The sequence below is a fragment of the Ambystoma mexicanum genome, chromosome 5q (assembly GCF_040938575.1).
Source record: "Ambystoma mexicanum isolate Mex_15411 chromosome 5q, UKY_AmexF1_1, whole genome shotgun sequence".
Lineage (NCBI taxonomy): Eukaryota > Metazoa > Chordata > Amphibia > Caudata > Ambystomatidae > Ambystoma > Ambystoma mexicanum.
The window spans coordinates 205,153,981-205,168,609 of NC_090933.1; positions in this window are offsets into that span (position 1 = coordinate 205,153,981).

Genomic DNA, 14,629 nt, shown 5'->3' on the forward strand with positions numbered 1-14,629 from the left:
ATTTTTGGGGATTTCAGTGGTCTAGGATGCGGGTTAATGCCCCTTTTAGGCTTCAAATGTGTTTGGGACATTCAGAGATCTCTTACACAGTTTTTGGGCCACCAACATTTTCTGGACTTTAGGGGGTCTAGGATGCCTGTAAGCCCCTTTTGTGGGCTTCCAAAGTTTTCTACATTTTTGCAGGCCTAAGATGTGGTTAAGGCCTTTTTTGGGCTGCTAAGATATTCTTAATTTCAGGGGTGTAGGATGCATTTTTCGTGCCAAAATAATTTTTGGAAACTTCAGTGGTGTAGGATGTGGGTTAATGCCCCTTTGAGGCTGCAAATGTTTTTGGGACATTCAGAGCTCTCTGAAGCAGGTTTTGGGCCACCAACATTTTCTGGACTTTAGGGGATTTAAGATGCCTGTAAACACGTTTTTTGGGCCTCCAAAGTTTTCTAAATTTTTGCAGGCCTAAGATGCGGTTAAGGCCTTTTTTGGACTGCAAACATATTCTGAACTTTCAGGGCTGTAGGATGCATTTTTCATGCCAAAATTATTTTTTGAATTTCAGTGGTCTAGGATGTGGGTTAATGCCCCTTTGAGGCTGCAAATGTTTTTGGGACAATCAGAGATCTCTGACGCAGGTTTTGGGTGACCAACATTTTCTGGACTTTAGGGGGTTTAAGATACCTGTAAACCCCTTTTTTGGGCCTCCAAAGATTTCAACATTTTTGCAGGCCTAAGATGCATTTTAAGATCTTTTTTGGGCTGCTAACATATTCTTAACTTTCAGGGGTGTAGGATGCATTTTTGGTGCCAAAATAATTTTTGGAAACTTCAGTGGTCTAGGATGCGGGTTAATGCCCCTTTGAGGCTGCAAATGTTTTTGGGAGAATGTCTACATGTTTTGCAGGCCTAAAATGCGGTTAGGCCTTTTTTGGGCTGTAACATATTCTGAACTTTCAGGGGTGTAGGATGCATTTTTCATGCCAAAATTATTTTTGGGAATTTCAGTGGTCTAGGATGCGGGTTAATTCCCCTTTTAGGCTGCAAATGTGTTTGGGACATTCGAGCTCTCTGACACAGTTTTTGGGTGCCAACATTTTCTGGACTTTAGGGGGTCTAGGATGCCTGTAAACCCCTTTTTTGGGCCTCCAAAGTTTTCTACATTTTTGCAGGCCTAAGATGCATTTTAAGGCTTTTTTTGGGCTGCTAACATATTCTGAACGTTCACGGATGCAAGATTTATTTTTCGTGGAAAAAATATTTTTGGGAATTTCAGTGGTCTAGGATGCGGGTTAATGCCCCTTTCAGGCTGCAAATGTTTTTGGGACATTCAGAGCTCTCTGACACAGTTTTTGGGTGCCAATATTTTCTGGACTTTAGGGGGTCTAGGATGCATCTAAACCCCTTTTTTGGGCCTCCAAAGTTTTCGACATTTTTGCAGGCCTATAATGCATTTTAAGGCCTTTTTTTGGGCTGCTAACATATTCTTAACTTTCAGGGGTGTAGGATGCATTTTTCGTGCCAAAATAATTTTTGGAAACTTCAGTGGTCTAGGATGCGGGTTAGTGTCCCTTTGAGGCTGCAAATGTTTTTGGGAGAATGTCTACATTTTTTGCAGGCCTAAGATGCGGTTAGGCCTTTTTTGGGCTGCTAACATATTCTGAACTTTCACGGATGTAAGATGCATTTTTCTTGGAAAAAATATTCTTGGGAATTTCAGTGGTCTAGGATGCGGTTAATGCCCCTTTGTGGCTACAAATGTTTTTGGGACATTCAGAGCTCTCTGACCCTGTTTTTAGGCCACCATCATTTTCTGGACTTTAGGGGGTCTAGGATGCCTAAAAACACCTTTTTTTTTGGCTCTCCAAAGTTTTCTGCATTTTTTCCAGGCCTAAAATGCCGTTAAGGCCTTTTTTGGCCTGTAACATATTCTGAACTTTCAGGGGTGTAGGATGCATTTTTCATGCCAAAATTATTTTTGGGAATTTCAGTGGTCTAGGATGCGGGTTAATGCCCCTTTCAGGCTGCAAATGTTTTTGGGACATTCGAGATTTCTGAGGCAGTTTTTGGGCCACCAACATTTTCTGGACTTTAGGGGGTCTAGAATGCCTGTAAACTCCTTTTTTGGGCCTCCAAAGTTTTCTACATTTTTTCAGGCCTAAGATGCGGTTAAGGCCTTTTTTGGGCTGCTAACATAATCTGAACGTTCACGGATGTAAGATGCATTTTTCGTGCGAAATTTATTTTGGGGATTTTCAGTGGTCTACGAAGCGGGTTAATGCCCCTTTCAGACGGCAAATGTTTTTGGGACATTCAGAGCTCTCTGACACAGTTTTTGGTCCACCAACATTTCTGGATTTAAGGGGATCTAGGATGCCTGTAAACACCTTTTTTGGGCCTCCAAAGTTTTCTGCATTTTTGCAGGCCTAAGATGCATTTTAAGGCCTTTTTTGGGCTGCTAACATATTCTGAACGTTCACGGATGTAAGATGCATTTTTCGTGACAAAAATATTTTTGGGAATTTCAGTGGTCTAGGATGCAGGTTAATGTCTCTTTCAGGCTGCAAATGTTTCTGGGACATTCAGAGCTCTCTGAGGCAGTTTTTTTCTGGACTTTAGGGGGTCTAGGACGCCTGTAAACCCCTTTTTTGGGCCTCCAAAGTTTTCTACATTTTTGCAGCCTTAAGATGCATTTTAAGGCCTTTTTTGGGCTGCTAACATATTCTGAAAATTCAAAGATGTAAGATGCATTTTTCGTGGAAAAAATATTTTTTGGAATTTCAGTGGTCTAGGATGAGGGTTAATGCCCCTTTTATGCTGCAAATGTGTTTGGGACATTCAGAGCTCTCTGACACAGTTTGTGGGTGCCAACATTTTCTGGACTTAAGGGGGTCTAGGATGCCTGTAAACACCTTTTTTGGGCCTCCAAAGTTTTCTACATTTTTGCAGGCCTTAGATGCATTTTAAGGCCTTTTTTGGGCTGCTAACATATTCTGAACGTTCACGGATGCAAGATGCATTTTTTGTGGAAAAAATATTTTTGGGAATTTCAGTGGTCTAGGATGCGGGTTAATTCCCATTTTAGGCTGCAAATGTGTTTGGGACATTCGAGCTCTCTGACACAGTTTTTGGGTGCCAACATTTTCTGGACTTTAAGGGTCTGGGATGCCTGTAAACCCCTTTTTTGGGCCTCCAAAATTTTCTACATTTTTGCAGGCATGAAATGCATTTTAAGGCCTTTTTTGGGCTGCTAACATATTCTTAACTTTCAGGGGTGTAGGATGCATTTTTCATGCCAAAATAATTTTTGGAAACTTCAGTGGTCTAGGATGCGGGTTAATGCCCCTTTGAGGCTGCAAATGTTTTTGGGAGAATGTCTACATTTTTTGCAGGCCTAAGATGCGGTTAGGTCTTTTTTGGGCTGTAACATATTCTTAACTTTCAGGGGTGTAGGATGCATTTTTCATGCCAAAATAATTTTTGGAAACTTCAGTGGTCTAGGATGCGGGTAATGCCCCTTTGAGGCTACAAATGTTTTTGGGACATTCAGAGCTCTCTGACCCTGTTTTTAGGCCACCATCAATTTCTGGACTTTAGGGGGTCTAGGATGCCTAAAAACACCTTTTTTTGGGCCTCCAAAGTTTTCTACATTTTTTCAGGCCTAAGATGTGGTTAAGGCCTTTTTTGGGCTGCTAACATAATCTGAACGTTCACGGATGTAAGATGCATTTTTCGTGGCAAATATATTTTTGGGAATTTCAGTGGTCTAGGATGCTTGTTAATGCCCCTTTTAAGGCTGCAAATGTTTTTGTGACATTCTGAGCTCTCTGACACAGTTTTTGGCCCACCAACATTTTCTGGACTTTAGGGGGTCTAGGATGCCTGTTAACCCCTTTTTTGGGCCTCCAAAGTTTTCTACATTTTTGCAGGCCTAAGATGTGGTTAAGGCCTTTTTTGGGATGCTAACATATTCTGAACTTTCAGGGCTGTAAGATGCATTTTTCGTGCCAAAATTATTTTTTGAATTTCAGTGGTCTAGGATGCGGGTAATGCCCCTTTGAGGCTGCAAATGTTTTTGGGCCATTCAGACCTCTCTGACCCCGTTTTTAGGCCACCATCATTTTCTGGACTTTAGGGGGTCTAGGATGCCTAAAAACACCTTTTTTTGGGCCTCCAAAGTTTTCTACATTTTTTCAGGCCTAAGATGCGGTTAAGGCCTTTTTTGGGCTGCTAACATAATCTGAACGTTCACGGATGTAAGATGCATTTTTCGTGGCAAATATATTTTTGGGAATTTCAGTGGTCTAGGATGCGGGTTAATTCCCCTTTTAGGCTGCAAATGTGTTTGGGACATTCGAGCTCTCTGACACAGTTTTTGGGTGCCAACATTTTCTGGACTTTAGGGGGTCTAGGATGCCTGTAAACCCTTTTTTTGGGCCTCCAAAGATTTCAACATTTTTGTAGGCCTAAGATGCATTTTAAAGCCTTTTTTGGGCTGCTAACATATTCTTAACTTTCAGGGATGTAGGATGCATTTTTCGTGCCAAATTTATTTTGGGGATTTTCAGTGGTCTACGAAGCGGGTTAAGGCCCCTTTCAGACTGCAAATGTTTTTGGGACATTCAGAGCTCTCTGAGGCAGTTTTTGGGCCACCAATATTTTCTGGACTTTAGGGGGTCTAGAATGCCTGTAAACCCCTTTTTTGGGCCTCCAAAGTTTTCTACATTTTTGCAGGCCTAAAATGCATTTTAAGGCCTTTTTTGTGCTGCTAACATATTCTGAACTTTCACGGATGTAAGATGCATTTTTCGTGGAAAAAATATTTTTGGGAATTACAGTGGTCTAGGATGCGGGTTAATGCCACTTTCAGGCTGCAAATGTTTTTGGGACATTCAGAGCTCTCTGAGGCAGTTTTTGGGCCACCAACATTTTCTGGACTTTAGGGGGTCTAGGACGCCTGTAAACCCCTTTTTTGGGCCTCCAAAGTTTTCTACATTTTTGCAGGCCTAAAATGTGGTTAAGGCCTTTTTTGGGCTGCTAAGATATTCTGAACTTTCAGGGCTGTAGGATGCATTTTTCATGCCAAAATTATTTTTTGAATTTCAGTGGTCTAGGATGTGGGTTAATGCCCCTTTGAGGCTGCAAATGTTTTTGGGACATTCAGAGATCTCTGACGCAGGTTTTGGGCCACCAACATTTTCTGGACTTTAGGGGGTTTAAGATACCTGTAAACCCCTTTTTTGGGCCTCCAAAGATTTCAACATTTTTGCAGGCCTAAAATGCATTTTAAGGCTTTTTTGGGCTGCTAACATATTCTGAACTTTCATGGATGTAAGATGCATTTTTAGTGGAAAAAATATTTTTGGGAATTTCAGTGGTCTAGGATGCGAGTTAATGCCCCTTTTAGGCTGCAAATGTGTTTGGGACATTCAGAGCTCTCTGACACAGTTTTTGGGTGCCAACAGTTTCTGGACTTTAGGGGGTCTAGGATGCCTGTAAACCCCTTTTTTGGGCCTCCAAAGTTTTCTACATTTTTGCAGGCCTAAAATGCATTTTAAGGCTTTTTTGGGCTGCTAACATATTCTTAACTTTCAGGGGTGTGGGATGCATTTTTAGAGATAAAAATATTTTTGGGAATTTCAGTGGTCTAGGATGCGGGTTAATGCCCCTTTTATGCTTCAAATGTGTTTGGGACATTCAGAGCTCTCTGACGCAGTTTTTGGGTGCCAACATTTTCTGGACTTTAGGGGGTTTATGATGTCTGTAACACCTTTTTTGGGCCTCCAAAGTTTTCTAAATTTTTCCAGGCCTAAGATGCAGTTAAGGCATTTTTTGGACTGCAAACATATTCTGAACTTTCAGAGCTGTAGGATGCATTTTTCGTGCCAAAATTATTTTTTGAATTTCAGTGGTCTAGGATGTGGGTTAATGCCCCTTGAGGCCGCAAATGTTTCTGGGACATTCAGAGCTCTCTGACCCCGTTTTTAGACCACCTTCTTTTTCTGGACTTTAGGGGGTCTAGGATGCCTCTAAAACCCTTTTTGGGCCTCCAAAGATTTCAACATTTTTGCAGGACTAAGATGCATTTTAAAGCCTTTTTTGGGCTGCTAAGATATTCTTAACTTTCAGTGGTGTAGGAGCATTTTTCGTGCCAAAATAATTTTTGGAAACTTCAGTGGTCTAGGATGCGGGTTAATGCCCCTTTGAGGCTGCAAATGTTTTTGGGACATTCAGAGATCTCTGACGCAGGATTTGGGCTACCAACATTTTCTGGACTTTAGGGGGTTTAAGAAACCTGTAAACCCCTTTTTTGGGCCTCCAAAGATTTCAACATTTTTGCAGGCCTAAAATGCATTTTAAGGCTTTTTTGGGCTGCTAACATATTCTGAACTTTCATGGATGTAAGATGCATTTTTCGTGGAAAAAATATTTTTGGGAATTTCAGTGGTCTAGGATGCGGGTTAATGCCCCTTTTAGGCTGCAAATGTGTTTGGGACATTCAGAGCTCTCTGACACAGTTTTTGGGTGCCAACAGTTTCTGGACTTTAGGGGGTCTAGGATGCCTGTAAACCCCTTTTTTGGGCCTCCAAAGTTTTCTACATTTTTGCAGGCCTAAAATGCATTTTAAGGCTTTTTTGGGCTGCTAACATATTCTTAACTTTCAGGGGTGTGGGATGCATTTTTAGAGATAAAAATATTTTTGGGAATTTCAGTGGTCTAGGATGCGGGTTAATGCCCCTTTTATGCTTCAAATGTGTTTGGGACATTCAGAGCTCTCTGACGCAGTTTTTGGGCGCCAACATTTTCTGGACTTTAGGGGGTTTATGATGCCTGTAAACACCTTTTTTGGGCCTCCAAAGTTTTCTAAATTTTTCCAGGCCTAAGATGCAGTTAAGGCATTTTTTGGACTGCAAACATATTCTGAACTTTCAGAGCTGTAGGATGCATTTTTCATGCCAAAATTATTTTTTGAATTTCAGTGGTCTAGGATGTGGGTTAATGCCCCTTGAGGCCGCAAATGTTTCTGGGACATTCAGAGCTCTCTGACCCCGTTTTTAGACCACCTTCTTTTTCTGGACTTTAGGGGGTCTAGGATGCCTCTAAAACCCTTTTTGGGCCTCCAAAGATTTCAACATTTTTGCAGGCCTAAGATGCATTTTAAAGCCTTTTTTGGGCTGCTAAGATATTCTTAACTTTCAGTGGTGTAGGAGCATTTTTCGTGCCAAAATAATTTTTGGAAACTTCAGTGGTCTAGGATGCGGGTTAATGCCCCTTTGAGGCTGCAAATGTTTTTGGGACATTCAGAGCTCTGTGACGCAGGTTTTGGGCCACCAACATTTTCTGGACTTTAGGGGGTTTATGATGCCTGTAAACACCTTCTTTGGGCCTCCAAAGTTTTCTAAATTTTTTCAGGCCTCAGATGCAGTTAAGGCCTTTTTTGGACTGCAAACATATTCTGAACTTTCACGGATGTAAGATGCATTTTTCGTGGAAAAAATATTTTTGGGAATTTCAGTGGTCTAGGATGCGGGTTAATGCCCCTTTTAGGCTGCAAATGTTTTTGGGACAATCTGAGCTCTCTGACACAGTTTTTGGGCCACCAACATTTTCTGGACTTTAGGGGGTCTAGGATGCCTGTAAACCCCTTTTTTGGGCTTCCAAAGTTTTCTACATTTTTGTAGGCCTAAGATGTGGTTAAGGCCTTTTTTGGACTGCAAACATATTTTGAACTTTCATGGCTGTAGGATGCATTTTTCGTGCCAAAATAATTTTTGGAAACTTCAGTGGTGTAGGATGTGGGTTAATGCCCCTTTGAGGCTGAAAATGTTTTTGGGACATTCAGAGCTCTCTGACGCAGGTTTTGGGCCACCAACATTTTCTGGACATTAGGGGGTTTAAGATGCCTGTAAACACCTTTTTTGCGCCTCCAAAGTTTTCTAAATTTTTGCAGGCCTAAGATGCGGTTAAGGACTTTTTTGGACTGCAATCATATTCTGAACTTTTATGGCTGTAGGATGCATTTTTCGTGGAAAAAATATTTTTTTGAATTTCAGTGGTCTAGGATTCGGGTTAATGCCCCTTTTAGGCTGCATATGTTTTTGGGACATTCTGAGCTCTCTGACGCAGTTTTGTGGCCACCAAAAATTTCTGGACTTTAGGGGGTCTAGGATGCCTGTAAGCCCCTTTTTTGGGCCTCCAAAATTTTCTACATTATTGCAGGCCTAAGATGCATTTTAAGGCCTTTTTTGGGCTGCTAACATATTCTGAACATTCACGGATGTAAGATGCATTTTTCGTGGAAAAAATATTTTTGGGAATTTCAGTGGTCTAGGATGCGGGTTAATGCCCCTTTCAGGGTGCAAATGTTTTTGGGACATTCAGAGCTCTCTGATAGTTTTTTGGCCACCAACATTTTCTGGACTTTAGGGGGTCTAGAATGCCTGTAAACCCCTTTTTTGGGCCTCCAAAGTTTTCTACATTTTTGCAGGCCTAAAATGCATATTAAGGCCTTTTTTGGGCTGCTAACATATTCTGAACTTTCATGGATGTAAGATACATTTTTCGTGGAAAAAATATTTTTGGGAATTTCAGTGGTCTAGGATGCGGGTTAATGCCCCTTTCAGGGTGCAAATGTTTTTGGGACATTCAGAGCTCTCTGATAGTTTTTTGGCCACCAACATTTTCTGGACTTTAGGGGGTCTAGAATGCCTGTAAACCCCTTTTTTGGGCCTCCAAAGTTTTCTACATTTTTGCAGGCCTAAAACGCATTTTAAGGCCTTTTTTGGGCTGCTAACATATTCTGAACTTTCACGGATGTAAGATGCATTTTTCGTGGAAAAAATATTTTTGGGAATTTCAGTGGTCTAGGATGCGGGTTAATGCCCCTTTTAGGCTGCAAATGTTTTTGGGACATTCTGAGCTCTCTGACACAGTTTTTGGGCCACCAACATTTTCTGGACTTTAGGGGGTCTAGGATGCCTGTAAACCCCTTTTTTGGGCTTCCAAAGTTTTCTACATTTTTGCAGGCCTAAGATGTGGTTAAGGCCTTTTTTGGACTGCAAACATATTTTAAACTTTCATGGCTGTAGGATGCATTTTTCGTGCCAAAATAATTTTTGGAAACTTCAGTGGTGTAGGATGCGGGTTAATGCCCCTTTGAGGCTGCAAATGTTTTTGGGACATTCAGAGCTCTCTGACGCAGGTTTTGGGCCATGAACATTTTCTGGACTTTAGGGGGTTTAAGATGCCTGTAAACACCTTTTTTGCGCCTCCAAAGTTTTCAAAATTATTGCAGGCCTAAGATGCGTTTAAGGACTTTTTTGGACTGCAAACATATTCTGAACTTTTATGGCTGTAGGATGCATTTTTCGTGCCAAAAATATTTTTGGGAATTTCAGTCGTCTACGAAGCAGGTTTTAGGCCACCAACATTTTCTCACTTTAGGGGGTTTAAGATGCCTGTAAACCCCTTTTTTGGGCCTCCAAAGATTTCAACATTTTTGCAGGCCTAAGATGCATTTTAAGGCATTTTTTGGGCTGCTAACATATTCTGAACTTTCACGGATGTAAGATGCATTTTTCGTGGAAAAATATTTTTGGGAATTTCAGTGGTCTAGGATGCGGGTTAATGCCCCTTTTAGGCTGCAAATGTTTTTGGGACATTCTGAGCTCTCTGACAGTTTTTGGGCCACCAACATTTTCTGGACTTTAGGGGGTCTAGGATGCCTGTAAACCCCTTTTGTGGGCTTCCAAAGTTTTCTACATTTTTGCAGGCCTAAGATGTGGTTAAGGCCTTTTTTGGGCTGCTAAGATATTCTTAATTTCAGGGGTGTAGGATGCATTTTTCGTGCCAAAATAATTTTTGGAAACTTCAGTGGTGTAGGATGCGGGTTAATGCCCCTTTTATGCTTCAAATGTGTTTGGGACATTCAGAGCTCTCTGACGCAGTTTTTGGGCGCCAACATTTTCTGGACTTTAGGGGGTTTATGATGCCTGTAAACCCCTTTTGTGGGCTTCCAAAGTTTTCTACATTTTTGCAGGCCTAAGATGTGGTTAAGGCCTTTTTTGGGCTGCTAAGATATTCTTAACTTTCAGGGGTGTGGGATGCATTTTTAGAGATAAAAATATTTTTGGGAATTTCAGTGGTCTAGGATGCGGGTTAATGCCCCTTTTATGCTTCAAATGTGTTTGGGACATTCAGAGCTCTCTGACGCAGTTTTTGGGCGCCAACATTTTCTGGACTTTAGGGGGTTTATGATGCCTGTAAACACCTTTTTTGGGCCTCCAAAGTTTTCTAAATTTTTCCAGGCCTAAGATGCAGTTAAGGCATTTTTTGGACTGCAAACATATTCTGAACTTTCAGAGCTGTAGGATGCATTTTTCATGCCAAAATTATTTTTTGAATTTCAGTGGTCTAGGATGTGGGTTAATGCCCCTTGAGGCCGCAAATGTTTCTGGGACATTCAGAGCTCTCTGACCCCGTTTTTAGACCACCTTCTTTTTCTGGACTTTAGGGGGTCTAGGATGCCTCTAAAACCCTTTTTGGGCCTCCAAAGATTTCAACATTTTTGCAGGCCTAAGATGCATTTTAAAGCCTTTTTTGGGCTGCTAAGATATTCTTAACTTTCAGTGGTGTAGGAGCATTTTTCGTGCCAAAATAATTTTTGGAAACTTCAGTGGTCTAGGATGCGGGTTAATGCCCCTTTGAGGCTGCAAATGTTTTTGGGACATTCAGAGCTCTGTGACGCAGGTTTTGGGCCACCAACATTTTCTGGACTTTAGGGGGTTTATGATGCCTGTAAACACCTTCTTTGGGCCTCCAAAGTTTTCTAAATTTTTTCAGGCCTCAGATGCAGTTAAGGCCTTTTTTGGACTGCAAACATATTCTGAACTTTCACGGATGTAAGATGCATTTTTCGTGGAAAAAATATTTTTGGGAATTTCAGTGGTCTAGGATGCGGGTTAATGCCCCTTTTAGGCTGCAAATGTTTTTGGGACAATCTGAGCTCTCTGACACAGTTTTTGGGCCACCAACATTTTCTGGACTTTAGGGGGTCTAGGATGCCTGTAAACCCCTTTTTTGGGCTTCCAAAGTTTTCTACATTTTTGTAGGCCTAAGATGTGGTTAAGGCCTTTTTTGGACTGCAAACATATTTTGAACTTTCATGGCTGTAGGATGCATTTTTCGTGCCAAAATAATTTTTGGAAACTTCAGTGGTGTAGGATGTGGGTTAATGCCCCTTTGAGGCTGAAAATGTTTTTGGGACATTCAGAGCTCTCTGACGCAGGTTTTGGGCCACCAACATTTTCTGGACATTAGGGGGTTTAAGATGCCTGTAAACACCTTTTTTGCGCCTCCAAAGTTTTCTAAATTTTTGCAGGCCTAAGATGCGGTTAAGGACTTTTTTGGACTGCAATCATATTCTGAACTTTTATGGCTGTAGGATGCATTTTTCGTGGAAAAAATATTTTTTTGAATTTCAGTGGTCTAGGATTCGGGTTAATGCCCCTTTTAGGCTGCATATGTTTTTGGGACATTCTGAGCTCTCTGACGCAGTTTTGTGGCCACCAAAAATTTCTGGACTTTAGGGGGTCTAGGATGCCTGTAAGCCCCTTTTTTGGGCCTCCAAAATTTTCTACATTATTGCAGGCCTAAGATGCATTTTAAGGCCTTTTTTGGGCTGCTAACATATTCTGAACATTCACGGATGTAAGATGCATTTTTCGTGGAAAAAATATTTTTGGGAATTTCAGTGGTCTAGGATGCGGGTTAATGCCCCTTTCAGGGTGCAAATGTTTTTGGGACATTCAGAGCTCTCTGATAGTTTTTTGGCCACCAACATTTTCTGGACTTTAGGGGGTCTAGAATGCCTGTAAACCCCTTTTTTGGGCCTCCAAAGTTTTCTACATTTTTGCAGGCCTAAAATGCATATTAAGGCCTTTTTTGGGCTGCTAACATATTCTGAACTTTCATGGATGTAAGATACATTTTTCGTGGAAAAAATATTTTTGGGAATTTCAGTGGTCTAGGATGCGGGTTAATGCCCCTTTCAGGGTGCAAATGTTTTTGGGACATTCAGAGCTCTCTGATAGTTTTTTGGCCACCAACATTTTCTGGACTTTAGGGGGTCTAGAATGCCTGTAAACCCCTTTTTTGGGCCTCCAAAGTTTTCTACATTTTTGCAGGCCTAAAACGCATTTTAAGGCCTTTTTTGGGCTGCTAACATATTCTGAACTTTCACGGATGTAAGATGCATTTTTCGTGGAAAAAATATTTTTGGGAATTTCAGTGGTCTAGGATGCGGGTTAATGCCCCTTTTAGGCTGCAAATGTTTTTGGGACATTCTGAGCTCTCTGACACAGTTTTTGGGCCACCAACATTTTCTGGACTTTAGGGGGTCTAGGATGCCTGTAAACCCCTTTTTTGGGCTTCCAAAGTTTTCTACATTTTTGCAGGCCTAAGATGTGGTTAAGGCCTTTTTTGGACTGCAAACATATTTTAAACTTTCATGGCTGTAGGATGCATTTTTCGTGCCAAAATAATTTTTGGAAACTTCAGTGGTGTAGGATGCGGGTTAATGCCCCTTTGAGGCTGCAAATGTTTTTGGGACATTCAGAGCTCTCTGACGCAGGTTTTGGGCCATGAACATTTTCTGGACTTTAGGGGGTTTAAGATGCCTGTAAACACCTTTTTTGCGCCTCCAAAGTTTTCAAAATTATTGCAGGCCTAAGATGCGTTTAAGGACTTTTTTGGACTGCAAACATATTCTGAACTTTTATGGCTGTAGGATGCATTTTTCGTGCCAAAAATATTTTTGGGAATTTCAGTCGTCTACGAAGCAGGTTTTAGGCCACCAACATTTTCTCACTTTAGGGGGTTTAAGATGCCTGTAAACCCCTTTTTTGGGCCTCCAAAGATTTCAACATTTTTGCAGGCCTAAGATGCATTTTAAGGCATTTTTTGGGCTGCTAACATATTCTGAACTTTCACGGATGTAAGATGCATTTTTCGTGGAAAAATATTTTTGGGAATTTCAGTGGTCTAGGATGCGGGTTAATGCCCCTTTTAGGCTGCAAATGTTTTTGGGACATTCTGAGCTCTCTGACAGTTTTTGGGCCACCAACATTTTCTGGACTTTAGGGGGTCTAGGATGCCTGTAAACCCCTTTTGTGGGCTTCCAAAGTTTTCTACATTTTTGCAGGCCTAAGATGTGGTTAAGGCCTTTTTTGGGCTGCTAAGATATTCTTAATTTCAGGGGTGTAGGATGCATTTTTCGTGCCAAAATAATTTTTGGAAACTTCAGTGGTGTAGGATGCGGGTTAATGCCCCTTTGAGGCTGCAATTGTTTTTGGGACATTCAGAGCTTTCTGACGCAGGTTTTGGGCCACCAACATTTTCTGGACTTTAGGGGGTTTAAGATGCCTGTAAACACCTTTTTTGGGCCTCCAAAGTTTTCTAAATTTTTGCAGGCCTAAGATGCGGTTAAGGCCTTTTTTGGACTGCAAAAATATTCTGAACTTTCAGGGGTGTAGGATGCATTTTTCGTGCCAAAATTATTTTTTGAATTTCAGTGTTGTAGGATGTGGGTTAATGCCCCTTGAGGCTGAAAATGTTTCTGGGACATTCAGAGCTCTCTGACCCTGTTTTTAGACCACCTTCATTTTCTGGACTTTAGGGGGTCTAGGATGCCTGTAAACCCCTTTTTGGGCCTCCAAAGATTTCAACATTTTTGCAGGCCTAAGATGCATTTTAAAGCCTTTTTTGGGCTGTTAACATATTCTTAACTTTCAGGGGAGTAGGATGCATTTTTCTTGCCAAAATTACTTTTGGGAATTTCAGTGGTCTACAAAGCGGGTTAATGCCCCTTTCAGGCTGCAAATGTTTTTGGGACATTCAGAGCTCTCTGAGGCAGTTTTTGGGCCACCAACATTTTCTGGACTTTAGGGGGTCTAGGATGCCTGCAAACACCATTTTTTGGGCCTCCAAAGTATTCTACATTTTTGCAGTCCTAAAATCCATTTTAAGGCCTTTTTCCGGCTGCTAACATATTCTGAACGTTCAAGGATGTAAGATTCATTTTTCGTGGAAAAATATTTTTGGGAATTTCAGTGGTCTAGGATGAGGGTTAATGCCCCTCTTATGCTGCAAATGTGTTTGGGACATTCAGAGCTCTCTGACACAGTTTGTGGGCACCAACATTTTCTGGACTTTAGGGGCTCTAGGATGCCTGTAAACCCCTTTTTTGGGCCTCCAAAGTTTTCGACATTTTTGCAGGCCTATAATGCATTTTAAGGCCTTTTTTGGGCTGCTAACATATTCTTAACTTTCAGGGGTGTAGGATGCATTTTTCGTGCCAAAATAATTTTTTGAATTTCAGTGGTCTAGGATGTGGGTTAATGCCCCTTGAGGCCGCAAATGTTTCTGGGACATTCAGAGCTCTCTGACCCCGTTTTTAGACCACCTTCTTTTTCTGGACTTTAGGGGGTCTAGGATGCCTCTAAAACCCTTTTTGGGCCTCCAAAGATTTCAACATTTTTGCAGGCCTAAAATGCATTTTAAAGCCTTTTTTGGGCTGCTAAGATATTCTTAACTTTCAGGGGTGTAGGAGCATTTTTCGTGCCAAAATAATTTTTGGAAACTT